Source organism: Ovis aries, chromosome Y, assembly GCF_016772045.2.
Source record: "Ovis aries strain OAR_USU_Benz2616 breed Rambouillet chromosome Y, ARS-UI_Ramb_v3.0, whole genome shotgun sequence".
Taxonomy (NCBI): domain Eukaryota; kingdom Metazoa; phylum Chordata; class Mammalia; order Artiodactyla; family Bovidae; genus Ovis; species Ovis aries.
The window spans coordinates 10978896-10999501 of record NC_082741.1 but is presented as its reverse complement, the minus strand read 5'-3'; the positions used below and the strand labels follow the sequence as shown (position 1 = coordinate 10999501).

The following is a 20606-nucleotide window of genomic DNA, read 5'->3' as shown; positions in this document are numbered from 1 at the left end:
AATGATCACCAAGTCGCAGTAGCGCAGGCTACTTGTTGCAGGGTCATTTTATCTAGTTTCGTTTGTTCTGTAAGTAAGGCATATTCATTATTCCCTATCAATATATTTTTTACAATATGTTTTGGACCATATATTAGGACCATATATTTGGACCCTATATTAGGTTGCTATCAGCCTTTTCTTGGGCTAGGTCCTCATATTCAGTTCTCCAAAGTATGAATTGTGCTCCAGATAAGCAAGCTTTAACAACTGCCTTCCAATCATAGGGTGTCATCCAGCTGGCTGCTAAAATTTCTAATAATTGTAAAGTGTATGGGGCCATAGGCCCATACAAAGCACAAGCATGTTTTGATTCTTTTATCATTTTCATTTGAATGGGTTCCCACTGGATGGCTCCTGCCCTTTCCCCTTGTTTGCTATCAAATATTACAGGAAAGCAAGCTTCCAGGTGAGGATCAAAATTATCGTTAGCTCTACAAAGGACACTTCTCCTGGGAACTTCTAGTGGGGGCCCCTTTGCCCCTAGAGGGAGGGGGGTGGGCAGAAGAGGGCCAAAATATGCCATAACTTTGTCTTTGTATTTCAAAGATCTTCAAACTGTCTGATGTTTAGATCTTATGGATGTGTTATCTGAAGATATCTCCCTTAAGCTCCTAGGGGCATATGGCTTAATAGGAGATGTTTCTCTTGAGCTACTGAGAGCAGAAGGCCCAATTGGGAAGTTTCTGTTGAATTTCTAGGAGCGGTTAGTCTGATAGGGGATGTTTCCCTTAAACTCCTTGGAGCATCTTTATTTAACAAAGGCCAATCCTCATCAGAATGGTATTGAGTTACTTTTTCTTCGAAATCTTCATCATCAAAAACATGATCTTTTTTTCTCATCTCTGTCTTCTGCCTTTTCCTGAGCAGTCATTGCAGCTAGCATTTTGTTCAACTGCCGATGGCTAGGTATAGACTCCTTTTCCTCACCCTCCTCTTTGATAGATACCTTTTCGTCTGCACTTTCCTCTTTAAGATGTGCTTTTTCAGATTCAGGGGCAGGGTCTAGAGTGTCCCTAATTATGTTCCATAAGGAAAAGGCCTCAGTAGGCACATTTTCTGAGCCATGCTCAGCATGGTAAGTTTTTAATTGTTTCCCTATGCTCTCCCAAGTATCTAAGTTAACAGTGCCCTCTTCTGGAAACCAAGGACACTGTTCTTGTACAAAAAAAAAAAAAAAAAAAAAAGAATGAATATTGGATTTCTTAACTTTAATTCCTCATTTAGTTAGCAACTTCAAGATTACTCCTATAAAAAGCTGTCTTTCTTTTGATTCACTGTCACCCATGTCAAAATTAAGCCTTATAGAAAAATCTGCCTCGTCAAGGGTTTTACCTTTGGCTAGGTGGGTTTTCTTTTCAACCCAAAGAAAGCAGGTTTCGCTCAACCTCTACAAAACCAGGTTTCTCTTAAACCCTTCAAAACTTCCCACTCCTACTCACCCTGTCTATACTACAGGGGGGTCTTCAGCCCCCTGAGTGGGGTCCTAGTCATCCCGAAAACTCAACACTGGGGGAGTAATCGAAAGTACTCTGGGGGGAGTGGCTTAATCACTCCACGGGGAGCAACAGAGAGTGCTCCGGGGGGAGCATTTGCTCCGAAGAACCTGCCTTCGAATAGCCTGTTGCGAGCGCCACTTGCAGGGGTCCAGCCCCGGTGGATCCAGGAAAATTTGAAGGGTGAACGGCGTAGGTAAGGAAAGCTTATTTATTTAATTAGAAATATAATGACATTCTAACATGTATACTATCATGTGAATTGAATCGCCAGTCTATGTCTGAAGCAGGATGCAGCATGCTTGGGGCTGGTGCATGGGGATGACCCAGAAAGATGTTGTGGGGAGGGAGGTGGGAGGGGGGTTCATGTTTGGGAATGCATGTAAGAATTAAAGATTTTAAAATTTAAAAAATAAAAAAATAAAATTTAAAAAAAAAGAAAAAAATATAAAAGAGATTAAGAAGGAATAGTATAGTAGGAAAATTAAGTGGAGAAAAGATGCTGAATAACTTGGTTTACAGGGAAACCCAATAAAACTCTAGGACAAGAAGTTTGCAAGTATCCTTCAGAAATTAAAATATTTTAGTGTTTAAATTAAAACTGCCCAAGGGTGTGTCAAGCCTGGAATGTTTTCAGATTGCATACTTCTGTTTCTATTGTTGTTTGTTTATTTGTTTTAATTGGAAAAGAGTTCCAGTGGGACTGTATCAGAGTGGTAAACATGCCAGAAAGCCAGCTATTTGCTTTTGCAAGAGGAGGGAGGAAAAGGATCTTTTCATGGTTGCCCTTTGCCTATGGAGCTATGGGGCTAGCATAACAACAAAGACAGAATATTATTTAATCACATGACCAAAATGAGAGGCACTAAAGTTGCTTTTGCAGGTTAGAAGCCTTGCCTGTGGGAGTTCTGCCTTTCAGAAGGGCCAAGCTCAAAGCCACTTCTGCCCCTGCAAGTGGAAGGGGCAGTGGCTGTGACTGATATCCAAAAGCTTGTCCTAAGCAAGGATGGGGGCTCCTCACTCTAGGTAGAGATCTGCTCCCAGCCCCCAGATCTGTGTTCCTGCCCAGGACGTTGGCTGAATTCTTCCCCAGAGGAGCAAGAGGGCGAGTCAGTTGTGTAACGACCAAGACAACCCCAGCCCCAGGCAGAAAAATCAGCCTGTCAGCACATTTTCCCTTTCACACTCCTTGGTTGTCACGGTCCCACAGTTAACTGACACTTTCCCCTAGAGTAATCAAGAACTCCTGTCTCTTCTGTGTGATAGAAATCTAAAGATGACAGGCATGGAGTCATGCAGCAGAAACATGCTGGGCCCTAAAAGAGGTGTTAAGGGCTTCCTTGGTGGCTCAGATAGTAAAGGATGTGCGTTCAGTCCTGGAGGCCCATGTTTCTTTCCTGGGTCAGGAAGATCCCCTGGGGAAGGAAATAGCAACCCACTCCAGCATTCTTGCCTAGGAAATCCCATGGACAGAGGAGCCTGGCAGGCTACAGTCCATGAGGTTGGAAAAGAGCTGGGCATGACTTAGTGACTTCACTTTCAGTCCTTTTTAAAAATGTGTGAACACAAGAGGATCCTCTCTAGGGATGCATATTCATCTCTCCTGTTACTGGAGCCCCTGCAGTCAGAACTGGCCTTCTTCCCCTCACAGATGAATATTCTTGTGGTCACCCCTTCTCCACTGCTCAATGATTCTGGCTCTAACTTGCATTCTGGCCAGCCCTGCTCACTGTCTGTCCTCATTCACCGAAATTCTGCCTATTCCCGGGCATGTCTTGGCTAAAACTCTTCTCCAAATTTGCCCTGTTGCCTGTTGAAATCCTGCTCTCCACACTCATAGCCCATTTCCTCACAGTATATACACTCTGAAGGGCAGTGTTTTTCAAACTCTAGTCACTTGTATTTATTATTTTTGGCATTCCCAAGACCTGATCATGCAATTACTGCCGTAATATATTTTTTATCTGAAGCAGCAGCTCTTTTGAAAAACAAAAAAAGAATGATTTCAATTTTGGACATAAACTTGACTACTAGACAGTAGGTTAATACAGTACTTTTGCTCAGAATAAAAGATGCAATGTGGATAACTGCAGTCAAAACAAAAGCAACTCTTCTAAATTCTCCATAAATATCATTTTGCTGGGGATTGTTCTGTTCCTGGTGTGAGTTGCCTTGAGTGTTAGGTGTCAAGGTGCCAGGACCATGCTGAGACTATTCTGGAAGGAATTAGAAGAGATGAAAACAATACCCTCCTTTCTCAGTGATGAAGTGTTATTCAGTGCTTTGGGCATTGGGAGGCTGTCAATTTCCTTGGGGTACATGCTCTGTAGGTTTCCTGGCCAAGGAAAGCATTCCTGTTAATGTCCAGATGGACTTTGGTTAGTCCTTCTCAGTGCTTACTGAACTCTAACCTTGTAAAACAAGGTACTTGCAATGATTCCGTTCATCCACTGGGTCATCAGCTAGAAGGTGGGCAACTCCAGGCCAGGGTCTGGGTCAGTTGGCCTCAGAACCTCAGAGGTTTTGGCAAGTATCTCAAATGTGAGCAAGCACCTGACCCAAGGAAGCTGATGTTTTAAGGCAGAACATGCTGCAGAAGTGGCCTAAGGATATAAAGTGAGAATGGCTCATTCACGGAGAAGTCTTTGGCATGGCAGCCTGGGATGGTTACACAGAACTCAGTGGCACGGCGACCTTGCAGGTCAGTCTGAGTCCTGTCTACTTTCTGTTTTGTTTTTTCATGTATTGGCTTCAGTCGTAGTAACGCTCCACCATCCACAACAGCGGGCAGCCAGTCGCCCCCTGAAATGCTGGTCCTCACCCGTTCATCCTCCCAAAATCCCAAGGCTGGGGTCACGGCCACCACCATCACTACCTGCATGGTCATGGCCCAGCCGCTGGTGCTGCCACCAGCACCATGGGAAGCCCGGTGAAAAGGCTGAGGCCACTTTTACTGAAGGAGACTGCCCTGGCCAAGCAGCAGGTTATGTGGAACTCATCAAGTAGGTTTCCAAAGCCCTCCTAAAAGTGGCATGTGCAGAAGATACAGCGGCGGCAGCAGCAGCCTCAGTCTTCCCAGGGGACAAGATATCAGAAGAGACAGGCTGTGAAAGGTGCCAAGCCTCCCCGCTCTGTTCTTCATGGTACCCTCCCCTTTTTTGCCACATGGACAGGAGAAAAATAGTCCGTGTTTAATTTGCTTAGTTCCCCTTGTTTACGTGTCCACTGTATCCTGGAGGCCTGACACATTCCTTTTGGCATTATGTTTAAAAATTATTTTGCAGCTTGCATTTTTTCTTTTTCATTTTCATTTGATACAGTATATACACATCTTCTTAAAATGGGGTGAAATGGATGCCTAGACACATAAAAATCTGTTGTCTTTATTGATTCTTTGTTTCTTTCTGCACTATTTCTCAGAGGTATTGTTAACCATGAGATCTTTTTCTAATTCATGTATGCATATATATTTATTTACCTACACACACACACACATATATACATGTATGCATATATAAATACATAAATGACTTCATAAAGTTATTACTGTTTTTCTCTTTGAAAACGTAAAAATTTTACTATTCTTGCGTTTTTCCCCCCACCATCAGCATGTTTTGGAGGTCAATCCATTTGAGTGCATATAACTCTCTTTATCTTTTGGACTGGTGTGTAATATTCAATAGTTTACTTAATAAAATATTTGCCTACAGATAGATATTTCGGTTGCTTCCAGTTTTTATCTGTTGTAAGCATTGCTGCAATAAATATCTTTGTATAAGTATCTTTGTGCATGTTGACAAACTCCTGGGCATTATTTTTGAAGCGTAGAGTGTGCGAAGTGGATGATAAAGGATACCTTAATACCAAGGGATTAGCACCCACCATCCAATGCAAGAAGAGCCAGTGTCAAGAACCATTGCCAAAGTGCCGAATGACAGCTCCCAGCTGGAGTCTCTTTGTGGGTGTACAAAAGCGGAACAAAGTGCTGATCTGATGGGGACTAGTTTGTCTGGCTCTCTTGAGGACTGATACTGGTCTTGTTTCATGGGGAACCTTGCATTGAGATCCTTCGTTATTGGGCTCTCGGATTGAAACTCTCACATACTGAGTGCACCATGAGGAGGAGAACTGGTAAGAGTTGCAGCACGTTGTGAAATGAAAGAGTAGCCAGATATGGAACTGCCCCCCAGTGAAACTGTTCAAAGCTTGGGGTGGAGGAAGACCCAAAGATTGAACACAGAGCACGGGAATACAGCCGGATTGATCCTGCTGTCCGCAGTTTTGCTATAACCGAACGGGGTCTGGGATCTTTCAGGATGGGATGGGCAGTTCCAGGCTCCTGAATTCATAACACTTAAGTATAATGAGCCTTCCAGGGGAGCTCGGGAGCTGTCAAGAAGGAGCTCACTGATGGTATGGTTCCTAACTCTCAGACTGTGCTGTTAAACATAAACAAAACTGTCCAAAACGAGTTGAGGTAGTTAGGATAGATTTTAATCTGCTATTTACTATCGCAGTAGGGCAAAATGTCCAGCATGAACTGACATCAACCCCAAATGTATACACAGGGGACTGGGGTTTTAAAGGGAGAATTTGGGAATAGGCAGGGGGAATCATGGGAACTCTATAGAGTCGGAAAGTGACACTTTTACACAAAGTGGGAAGGGGGTGTTGGTCCATGTGAAATATCTGGGTTTGGTAACTCTGGTACCTCTTAAAGGTAGGCTTCTGCCCTCCCATAGAGACTGGGCAATGGGCCCTATCCTTAAGTGTTGACTGGAGCAAATAGTCAATTCTATTGGCAGCCTTGAGTTTTCTTAGGTGGGGACTTTAAAGGGGTAGGGAGGTCATCCTAGGAGGCAGCCTTGAGCTGTTGGAAACTTAAAGACCCAGGTGGAGGACTTTACTGAGTAATGGCTCCGTGGAGCCTTGCTCAAATTTGGCCAATGTGACAACCTTTGTCCCTTGAAAACAGAGAAACTTGAAGAGTGTGGATTGGGCCCTGCTACCACCATAACTTCCAGCTGGGACAGCCTTCCCCAGGTGGTGGGTGACCAAGAAACTTTGCTTTTTCTGGTGACCAGCACAAAGAGATCACACAGAACCCATTCATCTCCACAATCACCCTGGTGACCAGCACCTATTCGTCACCCCTGGTCACCAGCTCAGTATCCATGAGCATCCTTGCTTCTTCGGTCAGAACGCCCATCACTATTGGTTCAGCTGATGTCGCTGCAGACAACGCCAAGTACACTAGCAATGTGAGTGCCAGTGGTTGCATAGGGGAGGGCCAACCTTGGATCTTTCCAGGAATTAAAGGGGACCAGGGAGTGGCAGAATCCATCTCCAACTTGCCTGTTCTCTTGGCATGGTTCTTGTTAGGGATGTGGTGGGCAGGCTTACCTGCTCCATGTTCACTTGTGAGCACACTCTCCATTTAGGTTCTGTCTTCTGTCTTTTAAAATTTATTTTATTGAAGTATAGCTGATGTACCATGTTGTATTAACTTCGACTATATAAGAAAACGATTCAGTTATATACACACATAGTTTTTCATATTCCTTTCCATTATGGTTTATCACAGGATATTGATTGTAGTTCCCTGTGCTATACAGAAGGACCTTGTTGTTTGTTTTATACATCATAGTTTGCATCTGCTACTCCCAGATTCCCAAAGTGTCCCATCCGCCACCCCAGCCCTCCTCTCTACTTCTCTCTTATTTGCCAAGTGCTTTTATGATCACTGTTTAATCTGGGCAAGTGAAGCTTGCAGATCTCCTTGCTGTCAGATGAGAGTGCTCTGCAGTGAGTTGCAGATTCAAGTCTGTAGAACCCCAGGAGTGAAAATCACCACCAGAATCGCAAGTCTCTGGGAAATCCCTTCTGCCTCCTACTGGGGCCTAGAACAGTAATTGCTACATAGTTGCAGAATGAAAGCAGGTTTTTGAATGAAAATCTAATGTCTTTTGAATGAAAGTCTAATATCTCATTGGGCTTCTTACCAGTAACATTCTTGTTTAATGTGTACAATTTTTAAAGTCTTTATTTAATTTGTTGCAATATTGCTTTATTTTCCTTCTTTGGAAACGTTTTTGTTTTTTGACTATAAGGCTTGTGGAATCTTATCTCCCTGACTAGGAAATCAAAGCCGTACCCCCCACATTGGAAGGCAAGGTCTCAACCACTGGAGTTTCACGGATGTCCTCACACCCATGTTATAGATGAGCACACTGAGATCTGGCCAGGTCAAACAGCTTTTCCAAGGTCACATAATCCTTGAATGTCTAATTGGCATTTGAATGGTAGCAGCCAGGATCTAGAATACCCTCTTGACCTGGCTTTGAGCTCACTTGTGAATTCACACCAGGCCTGCTGACCACAGCTCTCAGGTGTCCACAAACTGATTGTTCTTACATGTGGCTTTTTAGAGCAACTCCTCTGAAGAGTCAGTGTGGCTAAGGAGATAAGTTCCAAGTCTTAGGGGTATGTCTCTTATTTAGTATTTCCATCCCCCATTTTGAATAAAAGAAGAATTTTTATCAAGTCTCTGAGTTTCAGAACAGGAAGGGTTCAACTATTAGGTGTGGTCGCATCCTCAAGGATTTTGACTTGCCTGTTCATCACCTTGAACTAGCACTGACTTCATATTTTAATTTATAGTGAATTCATACCTTAAGCGTGAAAATCACTTTATGTATGAAATAGATAATTCTATATTTATTGTAGGAAAATCGATGCCAATTCTTTCCATTGTTAAATATACAGTATTCTGTACTTCATGAAGGAAAGTCAGCACACAGATTTTCAAATGAGAAATCTGCAAAATTCCATATTTCATGTTACCTTGTTTATCCCCAATGCAATGTGAAATAGAAGAATGTCATATTTCATAGGAAAAAGCTCTGTGCCTAGATGTTCAAATGCCAAAGTAGAGAAATCCAAATTTCAGGTAGGAAAATCAGTGCCCAGATTTTCATTAATTAAATGCAGACAACTGCAGATTTCATGTAGGAAAATCAAGACCCAGATTTTCCTAAGAGAAATATTAAAAAAGTGCATTATCTCATGGATTAAGTCTCTGCCAAGATTTTCTTATGTGAAATATAAGGAAATCCGTACTCAACAGAGGAAAATCATTGCCTCAAATTACATACATAAAATCACCAAAATGCCATATTTTTTGTACTAAAATCAGTGGCCTGGCGTTCATAAGCAAAATAAACAAAATTCCAGATTTCATGTGGAAGAGTCAGCACCCAGTTTTTCATATGTGAAATACATAGAATTCCAACCTTCATGTAGGAAAATAGCATGTGTATACATTTTTATATAAATATAAAGAATTTCATTTTAGTTTTGGAAGCTTTGTGTTGAGATTTTCACAGGTGAAATACAGAGAATTCCATATTTCATTCAAGAAAACTTAATGTGTGTATTCTTACGTGAAATAGAGTTCCATGCTTCAAAAGAACACATTTGGGCACATGTCAAAATGTGACACAAATTCTCTGTGTAGAGAGAGATTTTCAGATGAAACATCTCTAAATACAGAGATGCTAAGAAGAGTGTCCCACTAAGAGCCATAGCTCACCAGTGCCAGAGGAATTGAAGTCTGCCCACTTATTGTGCAGAGGCCCTTTCAAAGTAGTTCTGTTCTCATCCAGCCTCCAGGTGAGAACACACCCCAGCCTACCCCATCAGCCCAGGCCTGTAGGACTGGGAGGGGTGAGAGGATCAACCGAAGACACCCTTTTAAGGAGTGATATTTCAAACTGGCAAACTCTGAATGTAGCAGCTGCTTATGCTACAGACCATCAGTCCCCCAAACCTTACAGAAAACAGCAAGCTGTGTTCATATCGCTGGTCTTGTCACAGAAAGAATGCTCCTTCACTTGAGAACAGAAAACCCTTTGTAGCCGGGTGTCTTGGGGCGTGTATAGCCCCTCTTCTGTGTCTGGGAATCTGGCCCTCTCTGCCTCTGCTTCTTCGCATCCTCTGTGACTGCCCCTAGGTGCCTTTGGCCTGCCTCTCCTTTCTGCCTCTCCTTTCTGATACATGTTTACACTTACATGCCTGTTTACATGTACGGCTTGCTCTGTGAGTGACATCCCTGGGCTTTTCTCCAGGGCATCAATGTTTCTGCTGCCCCAAGATCTCTGTACCTTACACAAGCTCTTTCATGTTTTCAGTGTCCATTCTTCCATCCCTCAGCCAAACCAGTTCAGAGAGTTCACACACTCATTTTGGCAAGCGCACATGTGTGCATGTGCCTGTGTGCACGCACACACACACACACAGACACAAAGAATTCTGAAAAGAAACCTGCAGACCTGCAGAACTATTGGTTTATTTATTCAGTATAATGGACTTTGGTAAGCACCATTATCTTTTTGGCCCTGGTTAATTTTTCACTCGCTAGTTGAGCAAGTCAGTGTCCTCTTCTACTTCTATGATATATTCTGGAAGGTGAATGGGATCTGCTCATGAGGGGGATGGACATGCAAGGATGTTGCAGGGTTGGAAGTCCTCACTGTGGACAGCTGAGTGACCTGTGCCTGTGTTCTCTACTTCTGTCGCCTTAGACTGGTTCACAGTGCCAATCAGGTTGGTGTGGTTCCATTCCCTGTGCTTTCCTTCCAGAAACACAACAGAAATAGCAAGGGACTTTGAACTTGAAATTGATCATGCACGCCTTTTCCCTGGGACAAGAATTCCTTAACAACTTTCTCTTTACAGAAAGGCAAGCCCCAATTCCTCTCACGTGGCTGATGATTTACTGACAATCATGAAGAAATTCTGCGTGGGTAATGTCAGTTTAATGATCAAGGCAAGAATACATGGGTAGGGGTAAAAGTCAATGTATTTCAGTCCTGCAGTAGTGTTTTTAGAACACTTAACAAGTCAACCCCGAATCTTTCCTGACAGATACAAAATTTCCTGACAGATGCATTCCTGCAATATCTTTGCCCTCTGTGATCCTAATTAATATTCTCACTTCAACGAGTGATATTCTTGCCCATCAGGCATTACTGCAAGTGTATGGGTATTCTTGTTTCCACATGTGGATCACTGTTAACTGTTCCTGTGATAAAGCATTTCTTGATGTGTGCAAATATCAAGGCAGTCTTTAAAAAAGTCACAATTCAAGATGTTGGAAGCATTTGATCCAGGAATGAAGAATAGGTCAAATTCACATGCAGTCTAACAAAGATACACAAACTTGGAAAAAGGAGTAAATACGAGTAATACAATGCATATATGTTGAACAGGAACGTGCAAGACAGATATAGCAGCAGAGCTGGGCATAATGGCACAAGCATGGGCGCAACATGAAAGAAGACAGGAGGCACAGGCAGACTCACAGGAAGAAATATCAACTCACAATCATGGGCAAACACAATGGACACACCCAGTCTTCATTCTAAACTTAGAAAACATGAACACATCCAGGGCACAGGAAGCAAAAGCAGCTCAGACTGATTGAGCCAGAATGCTCATGAGTTCATCACTAATCCGCCAAGTCTCACATGCACTGATATGCAGTGGAAGAAAACCTTACACAACACATCTGAGTGTGCAGTCAAATCTAATAGCACCTAGACTTTAGGGCCCAAGTGAAAACCTTAAAGAGTCTGGGACACAAGTCATGGCAAGTTTCCAGAGAATGACTATCCAGTCAACCATCCACAGTTCAGATTTACTAACCGATCCATGACTATCTCTGCACTTCACTCCAGGACAGATTAAAGCTAAAGTCACCCCTGGTCCTGAAGCACTGGTAGGAAACATTAGGTGTTGGGGGATACTGTCCTAAACTTTTCTTGTCTCTATCTTCTTTGCAATGCTTAAAACTTCTGAAAGTGGATAAATGCCATGACCCAGTCTAAGGTCCCGAAATCCATGCAACAATATGCTGTCTCACACCTGCTGTAGAGTTATTACACCATTTCTGCTTTGTTTTGTTTTGAACTAGCACTAAGAAAGACAGGTACCAGCCTGCCAGAGCCCCAAGGATTCTTTGAAGTTTCCAGATTAAGAAAGTAAGAAGACATGCTTCCAGTGTCTCCTGGGCTGCTTGTTCAGAAATCACCCAGAGGTCAAGCCTTGCCTTCTAGAGCTGTAGATGCATCTCTGTAGGAGCAAAGCTGGGGTGTCGATATTCACATGGAAAAGCTGGCCCTGAGCAGGAATCTCATTCAGGGCATGTTGAAGGGGACCTCCATAAACCCATGAACTTTGACATTCAACATTTACCCTTTGCCCTCAAAGAGATGCTGCTTCAGGGAGAAAAGCTTTAGAGTGAGAACTTCATGTGGGACAGAACTTCATGTGGGACATCACCCTCAGGCATGCTCATGTTGGAGCCATTCTATCGGGAATGAGAGGGCAACACTTGGGGTACAGATGTTGAACTCTCCCTACCCTACTCGTGCCAGTCTGTCCTTTGCCCAATCCAGACGTGGACACAATTCTGGAAAGCAGTCATCTACTTCAGAAGGACCACCCTAAGTGCTGAGCAGTCCTTCAGTGAGCACCATATGCTTCAGGTGTTCCCATTGGCCCTTGAACAGAGTAGCGACAAAGCCCTAGATGAAAGACAGGTCCGTTGTGGTTGAAAACATTCTGTGCTGAGCCATTCAGCAAGGAAGGGAAACTGTCACCAGAGGGCTCGTGAGAAAAATGTTATTTCTACACCTTGGCCTGATAGAGGCCCTTGGGCAAATAGCTTAAGCTTTCCTTGAAAAAGGAATATTTACCCAAGCCATGGCAGCAGCAGCATGGGACACAGAGCACATGGCTGGGTAGGTTGGCGCTAACATCCTCACTCCCCTCACTTCTACCCCTGCACACTTTGTACCTAAACCGAGTTCTTGGAAAAAACAACAGAGTTCACATGACCTCAAACATCTATGACGGGATTAGTTTTCCTTTATCTGATTCCTTGCAATTTATCTTTTCCCCTGGTCACTTTTACCAGAAACTAATATCCTCACTGCCTTCCCACCCCTCACTTTCTCCCTAGGCCACAGCCCCCCTCCATATACCTTATACCTGATGCCCTAAAATGTTACCTGGAACCCTAGCTCTGGGAAGTGGACTCTCAGCAAAGCTGACTGTGCACTCATATACACGCTTATATACATATGGCCTTCTAGGTTCACAGTGAGTTGAATGTGAAGGCCTTTTCTTTGTCCTGTACTCTTAAAATGTCTGATGATATGCGACAGAGAAGATACCTGGGGCACCACTTTCCAACAAAATTGTGTTCCACTGTTTCAATCTCTGGTCCTTGTTCACCAGACCCTCTCCATGAACATCCACATTTCTCTTGTAAAACTTCCACACACACAGTTAATGGGCCCTTCATCTTCTTTCTCCATCCTCCCCAACCCCCTCCCCACAGGAAGAACTGCATCCCCTGACACAACCAAAACATATGACTTAACCCCCTCTACAAATCTCCATGGACTGGTAATTCACAAGCAGTAAACTGAGAATCCTACATGCAGCTGAAGTGTTTGTCCTGAAATCCTGCACAAACTATGCGCAGACACAGCAGTAGGTGCTTTTTATTTATCTTTCACAATTATTTCAGGTTTATTTGCGTCTCCTGCTCAATCCATTTCAGCACCAGACCACTCTTCATCAATTTCCCATCCAAGAGAATTATGCTGGCCATGGATCTTCACATGAAGCAGCTTCTTTGGTTTTCTATTTTAGGTAAATGGGGACACTCCATCATAAGTTTCTCAACATCTAGGGGCGGGGGTTCCTTTCAAAACAGAGAGAGAAAGAAATATGTAAACCTACCTTCTCTAAAAACACTAAAGACAGCTTGAATCTTTCAAGTCAGTTCCCAGGAGAGAGTGTTTGTGAACTTTTAGATTTCCTCTAAGCACACAGTAAAAAACACGCATCCCAGTCTTCACCATAGAAGTATTTACAACAGCTAGGACATGGAAGCAACCTACATGTCCATGGGTACATGAAGGGATAAGGAAGTTGGAGTACAGATACACAATGGTATGTTACTCAGCTCTAAAAAGGAACAAATCTAGGTCAGTTCTAATGAAATGGAATGAGTGCGGTGCCTATTACACTGAGTGTAGTAAGTCAGAAAGAGAAAAACAAACACTGTACGTTAACACAAATATATGGAGTTGAGGACCTTGTAAGTGATACTGAACATCCAACATGCAGGGCAGCAAGTAAGACACAGACATATAAATAACAGACTTTCAACTCAGTGGGAGATGGTGATGGTGGGTTAATATGAGAAAATAGCCCTAAAACATTTACATTAGCTTATGTAAAACATATGACCAGTGTGAGTTTGATGCATGAAGTAAGGCAACCAAAGTCATGCTGTGGGAAAACCTAGAAAGGCAGGGCAGGTCAGTGGGTGATGGGTTCAACTTTTGGGGGGGACACATGTTGGCCAACGTAGAGCAAAACCTGTCATGGTATTGTAAAATAATTATCCTCCAGTTAAAATAAATAAAAGACTTTTCTCCATAATCCGGCACAGTGGTCAGTATTTTCCCAATGAGGGTGGCAGATGAAAAAGGTGCAAAAGAAATTTAAAACACATAACAAGTGTGATGATCAAAATGGAATCAAATGATGGGTCAGTGGGGGAACCGCCTTGCACAAAGGAGACTCACAGACCTTTCTGGAAAGGGGACTTCATGAGGAATAGCAGGTGGGTCCCAATTTAAGAGGAGCCTGAGGGTGGACTTGTTGGCCACGGAATGACAGTTTAGAGATGTGCAGCTGACTTAAATTGGAGTGTCTTTGGCCTGGCCACCAGGCCACTTCCTCTGCCTCAAGCTTCTCTAGTTAGAACCTCTTCTTCACTACAGTCCTCTACCCTTGCTGTCTCTTGCTGATTCCCTCATGCCCTGGTGTCTCTGTATTCCACGGAGTCTCACTTTCTCCACAAGTGAAATAAACGATCCAAGTTCCCAGACAACACATATGCCAGTGCTCAGACCCTGGGTGCCTCACCTCTTGTCCTTCCAGCACCTCTTGTGGTGGAGCCTTCCTCTTCACATAGTACTGCAAAGGATTGGGCCACAGATCCTTTATGATGATCTGCCAGGGAAATGAGCAAGGTCAGCACAGGGCTGGCCAGACCATGAGCCCTCCCATGTACCACCACCAACTCCAACATTTATCACCAGTTCTGGCCCAGTGGCTACATGGGACCCCACCTCAGCAATCCAGTCAGACCCTGAGAAGTTGTGGTCAAAGAACCAGTTGAAGAAGTTAACACTGCTGTCATGGTGCCTGCGGCTGTATGCCTTACGTTCAAACCCCTGGTACCACTGAACTGGAGTCGAACAAGATGCCTGATATCCTGCAGGATAAGGCATATGGGAGAAAGATCTAATCACTTTCCAATTCAACCTACACTTTTCTGCCCCCACCTCCCAAATCCAGGGAGCTGCTTCTTACCAGTGACGTTAATCAGATACTCCTTAACAATCACTTCATTCTGGAAATACCTATTCCTCCGAAAGGACAATGTGATCTTGCAGTGATGGGTGGGGTGCCTGTATCCCTCCACCTGCCAGGACAAAGTGCGGGGAGCTGGGGGGTGGGGTAGGTGTGCAACCTCTTTACAGAAGAGCTGTCCTTCCACGTTTTAGGGATAAACCATGTCCCCGCCCAGTCACCTCCCCTCCACAATCATCACTGTCCCCTGCCTGACCTTCAAGTTGGTCATGAAGTGAAGCATGTCCTCATCTTGGTTGCTCATCAAAATCGACATTTGGGGGTGGTTCATAAACTGCTTTAAGTCAAGGAGCCTCTAGATGCTAGAGGGAAAAGTGCTGGAAAAACAAAGCTAGCCTAAAGAGTAGAATGGCACTGTTTGACTTCAACTTGCTACTAGTTAACTCGTCACATTTCTGTTGCGCAAACTGTATGAATGCTGAATAAGGTCCAAGGCTGTGCCTACGCATGCACTATCCGGAGGTTCTCTTCCTAAGAGCATAAGCTTCATCGCAGCCCCTTGAAAGTTAGCTTACTTGTGCAAAACAAGCACTCCTAGCTAGAACAGGTATGACCACTTACTCATCACAACCTCACCCCCAAATTCACTCAGCTTTTCGGAGAAGAACTGGATTCCAGACAAGCCTTTTCTCTGAAGAGTCCCTGGTGCTAATGACAATTGTGATTGAGACCTCTGCAAATAAAGCCCAAGTATAGGTTGTGCTAACCAGAACGCAAGGACATCACACCTACTTTCAGGAACAGATATGCAGGACGGTAACCAATACACATTATCCAAAAAAGTAAATTTTGTACCAGAAGTGCCAGATCTGTAAACTGCTCCTGCAGTAGCCCAGGTTTAAAAAAAAAAAAAAAAAACAAACAAACACAAGCACCACACCAAGGGATACAACTTCGACCCAGAAGCCAGGGATTCCCTGGATGATGGCACTTCTGTGTTCTAGATGCACCCTCCGCCTCTGACAGTTCTTATGTTTCAGGCGAGCATGCGCCCTTTGGGCTTTCTTATTCACGGGATCCAACTCCAGCTGCAGGGCCACCAGTGCCTCCAGCGCAAGCCGGTCACTCGGGGCTCCGGGCCTTGGATGTTCCTGGCCTTGCTCCTCCGAGGACACCTGCTCCTGCTCCTGGTACACCACCACGTCTGCGTCCTCCATGATGTCTAACACTAGCGAATCCTGTCTAACTCCTGCCTGAATCCCGCCACGTCTCCCTCCTCCAGGGCCGCACCTTCCTCCATCCAGAAAAGGGCAGCCTCCTCGCCTGGCACACCACCTAGGGCCTGCATCGCCTCTGCCGCCCCCCACCAGGCTGGTAGGCCCCAGGGACCCTCCCTCGTGAAGACTCGGGCTCACAACTAAGATCCAGGATCCTGGAGTGCTGCCGCCTTCCTCTGGCCCCGTCTCACTCTCCATGTTGTTCTCGCCGTAGCCCCGAGCTGCAAACGAGCTAGACACTAGAGCACAGCAGACAGCCAGCACAGTCCACCCACCCGCCGCAGTATACGTGGTACTCCAACGGGTTACTTGCCCACAGCCAACGAACAGGGAAAGGGAGAGACGCATGCGCAGAACCCTGTGCCACCACACACGTCTAATATGGCGGTGGGAAGGGGTTGAACTCTCCACTCTGACCTCGAGACCGCATTAAAGAACCAATCAAATGGAGCCTAAAGGCTGAAGCTCTTTGGATACGCCCCTTGGAATTCTGGGCCTTCTGGCTGCAGGTGAAGACCGGCCAAACCCGGTCCAGTGCAAAGTGGGCTTGTCCTCGCAGGCAGTTTGCCTAACAATGTAGCAGTGCCTGAGGAGCGACTGGGAGAGCCAGGCCACCTGCCACTGCAATCATCCTCAAGCTTGAAATTGCTCCTGGGGCAGTGGGCGACTCCTTGTGCTCAGGGATCCACACAGGTCAGACAGGTTTCCTGGGTACCTCAGGTTCAGAGTTGCTCACTTCCGATCCAAACTGCAAGCCACGGGTTGAGGGTGCGGGGAGTAGGAGGGAAGGGGGCAGTGTTAGGGAGTTAGGAGGGGAGTGCACGGTAGAGGGGGTGGGGGAAGGTGGGCGGGTTGGGGGAGGGCTTATGCCAACCTCATGGATGTGCACGTACTTTAGAGTCATCCCTAAACTTGTGCCTTAGGCTTGAGCAGTGTCAAGAATGCAGCCATCCTCTGAGGAAGAAGCAGTGCACTTTCCTCGGCTAGCTGTCTGAGCCCCACAGTGCAGCCCCTAGCCTACCCGCCCCTGGAGCCCCTGGCCTACTGTCTGTCAGCTCTTGGCATTTACCCCCGGCCTGCGGCTTAGAGGAGGCACCTGGGTAGTTAAGGATGTGCGCCTGGGGATGCACTTCCCAGAGGATCAGAGCTATTCCTGTGTTTCAAGTGGTCCAAAGTGCTCCTCCTGACCATTAGTTACTCCTACCTCCCAGCCCCATAGTTAAGGTGGGCACACTCAGGTTAAGTGCCTGGACAGTGTCCACTGCTCACACTGTTTCCTAGGATGTCTGGTGTTTCACACTGAGCACCTTCCTTAGGCCTGACACACTCACAGACCCACACACACAAACAGGTGACACTAGTACACACATGTACACATGCGCGTGCAACACAGAGACACTAATGCAAACAGATGTTTCAGAGGCTGAAGAACCAGTAGTTTGCATGAAATAAATAGATTTCTTTATTTCTCACAGGAAAATCTTCATTCTGGTCTTCAGATATGAAATATAGAGAAGTCCAACTTTCATGAGGGAGAATAATGCCTAGATTTTGATACAGGAAATATAGAGAACTCCATATTTCATGGTGGACAGTCCTTGTTTTATACATTAGAAATACAAAGGATTAAGTATTTCACAAGGAAATGGTGGTGCCCAGAATTTCATTTATGAAATAGAAATAATTTCAATTCCATATTGCTTCCTCAGATCTTAATTACACACTTCATGTCAGTAAAATTTCATTGAGATTTTCATATAGGAAATGTATACAGTTTCAGAATTCAAGAAGGGAAGTACATGCTCAACTTTTCATATCTAAAATATATAGAATTCCCCATTCATGTAGGAAAACATGTGCACAGATGTACCTCTGGGAAACAGATAAGATTCCATATATGATGAAGAAAATTATACAAGTAGATTTTCAAATGTGAAATGCCAATTTCCTCTTTCAGGTAGAAACATCTGCACCCATTTTCTCACATGTGAAATAGAGAAAATTACATATTTTGTGTGGAAAAATCATCATCCACGTTTTCATCTGCACGAAGCAGGGCATGCAAAGCAAGGGGTCTGGAACAACCCAGAAGAATAGCATAGGAAGGAATGTGGGAGCGGCTCCAGGATGGGTGGGACACCTGTGCACTTATGGCTTATTAATGTTGATGCATGACAGAAATCATCACACTATTGTATTGTAATTAACCCCCAGTTAAATTTTAAAAACTACTATGTTTTGAGAAAAGTAAAAGAAGAAAGGGACTCGACTGCTCTAGGGTGGCATAAATGGGAAGGGAATCCAAAATTGACAGGATGTATGTATGGATGTGAGAGGTGGACTGTGAAGAAGGCTGAGCGCCAAAGAACTGATGCTTTTGAACTGTGATGCTGGAGAAGACTCTTGAGTGTCCCTTGGACTGCAAGAATATTCAACAAGTCCATTCTAAAGGAGATCAGCCCTGGGATTTCTTTGGAAAGAATGATGATAAAGCTGAAATTCCAGTACTTTGGCCATCTCATGTGAAGAGTTGACTCATTGGAAAATCTCTGATGATGGGAGGGATTGGGGGCAGGAGGAGAAGGGGACAAGAGAGGATGAGAAGGCTGGATGGCATCCCTGACTTGATAGACATGAGTCTGAGTGAACTCCGGGAGTTGGTGATGGACAGGGAGGCCTGGTGTGCTGCAATTCATGGGGTCACAAAGAATCGACACGACTGAGAGTCTGAACTGAACTGAACTGACGTACACCTAAAATTGATTCAGTGTGACATACGTACAGCAGAAACTAAAGCAACACTGTTATGCATCTGTAGTCCAAATATGACTGTTGGAAACACATTAAATGTGAACTACAATTCCAGCAGTGAATAAATAAGTGGTAGCCCTGTATATGTCCTTGAGGACATTTTGCTAAGCTAAATACTTCCGTTAGGGGCAGACAAAACCCTTTACATCACATGACATTGTGAAGTTCATATCCCTGTGTTATAGAAACAGAGTAGAATGTGGTCATCAGGCTAGTGGAAATGGCCCATGATGGCCCAAGTTACCAACTTTTACTCACACGTTCAATAAGCTCATCAAGGAAGATAGTGTAATAGAGGCAGGATGGAAAACAGAGTGGCAGGCCTCAGCCCAAGACCATGAGGGAAGTTACAAAACCCAACAACACCAACAGAAAGCCTCTCAGCAGAATGTACTGAAAGATATATTACAGCCTTCCCACAGAGCCCTCCAAGCCCTTGGGCCTTGGGCTGGGTAATGAACTGTGGAGCTTGGACAAGCTTGAAGACAGGCTGTGTCCTGCAGAGTCCTGGAGCCCTTGCTGGATCCACTCACTGGCCTGGCCCAGGTTTCAAAGCAATGGCCAACATGTCCCATCCCCACCTCTGTGTCTGAATGGTTGTGGCAGTCTCCATGGGTCACAGTGTACAGGACCCAGCTCCCCATTTGGGTAGACTGAGGAGGCTGAGGGTCAGCTGCATGCTGGGTACCTGGTTCCCTCATTGACGGTGGCTGGGCACTGTGTGGGGGCCTTGGTAAGGGAAGGGCACAGAGAACTGAGATCTGCCTCTTCCAGCTGGAACTGGGCACTGCTGGAATTACAAGATTGGGTGCTAGATGAATGTTCTCAGACAGGATAACCAGGCTATACAGGGGCCCCCTCCTTGCAACCAGGACCTTGGAAGGTAAAAGTCAATCTTTGGAATCTCCTTTCAGGGCATAGGGAATAATATTTGTTTCCCTTGAGGATTATAGGACACAGTTAGCTGACCACCTCCTTACCTCAAGAACACAAGATCTGACAGCAAGAAGTTTGCAACAGCTAATCACACCCCTCCCTCACGTTTCGTATATGTGGCCTTTGCTGAAAGCTTTGAGGGAGTTTGCGATTTTTCTTTGTATTGACTTAGGCTTTTATTCCTTTTTAATACAAGCATTTAAAATTATGAGCACTTCTAGATATGCATCTCACAAATTCTGATATGCTGTGGTTTTATTCTCAGTTACAATATTTTCTAATCTTTATTTTTAACCTCTTTTTAAAATTATATTTTAATTGGAGGTTAATAACTTTGCATTATTGTGGTGGTTTCTGCCATACGTTCACATGAATCACATGGGTTTCCCCATCCTGATTCTCCCACCCACCTCCCTCCCAATCCCATCTTTCAGGGTCATCCCCCTGCACCAGCCCTGAGCACCCTGTCTCATGCATCGAACCTGGACTGGCGAGATCTGTTTCATATATGATAATATACATGTTTCAATGCTATTCTCTCAAACCATCGCACCCTTGCCTTCTCCCACAGAATGCTAAAGTCTGTTCT

The 20606-nt window shown here is 44.7% G+C and overlaps 1 pseudogene; it reads right to left on the bottom strand.

The window, feature by feature from the left end:
- Positions 1-11829: 11829 nt before the first annotated feature.
- Positions 11830-16468, bottom strand: LOC132658868 (testis-specific Y-encoded protein 3-like; annotated as a pseudogene).
- Between the last annotated feature and the right edge of the window lie 4138 nt (positions 16469-20606).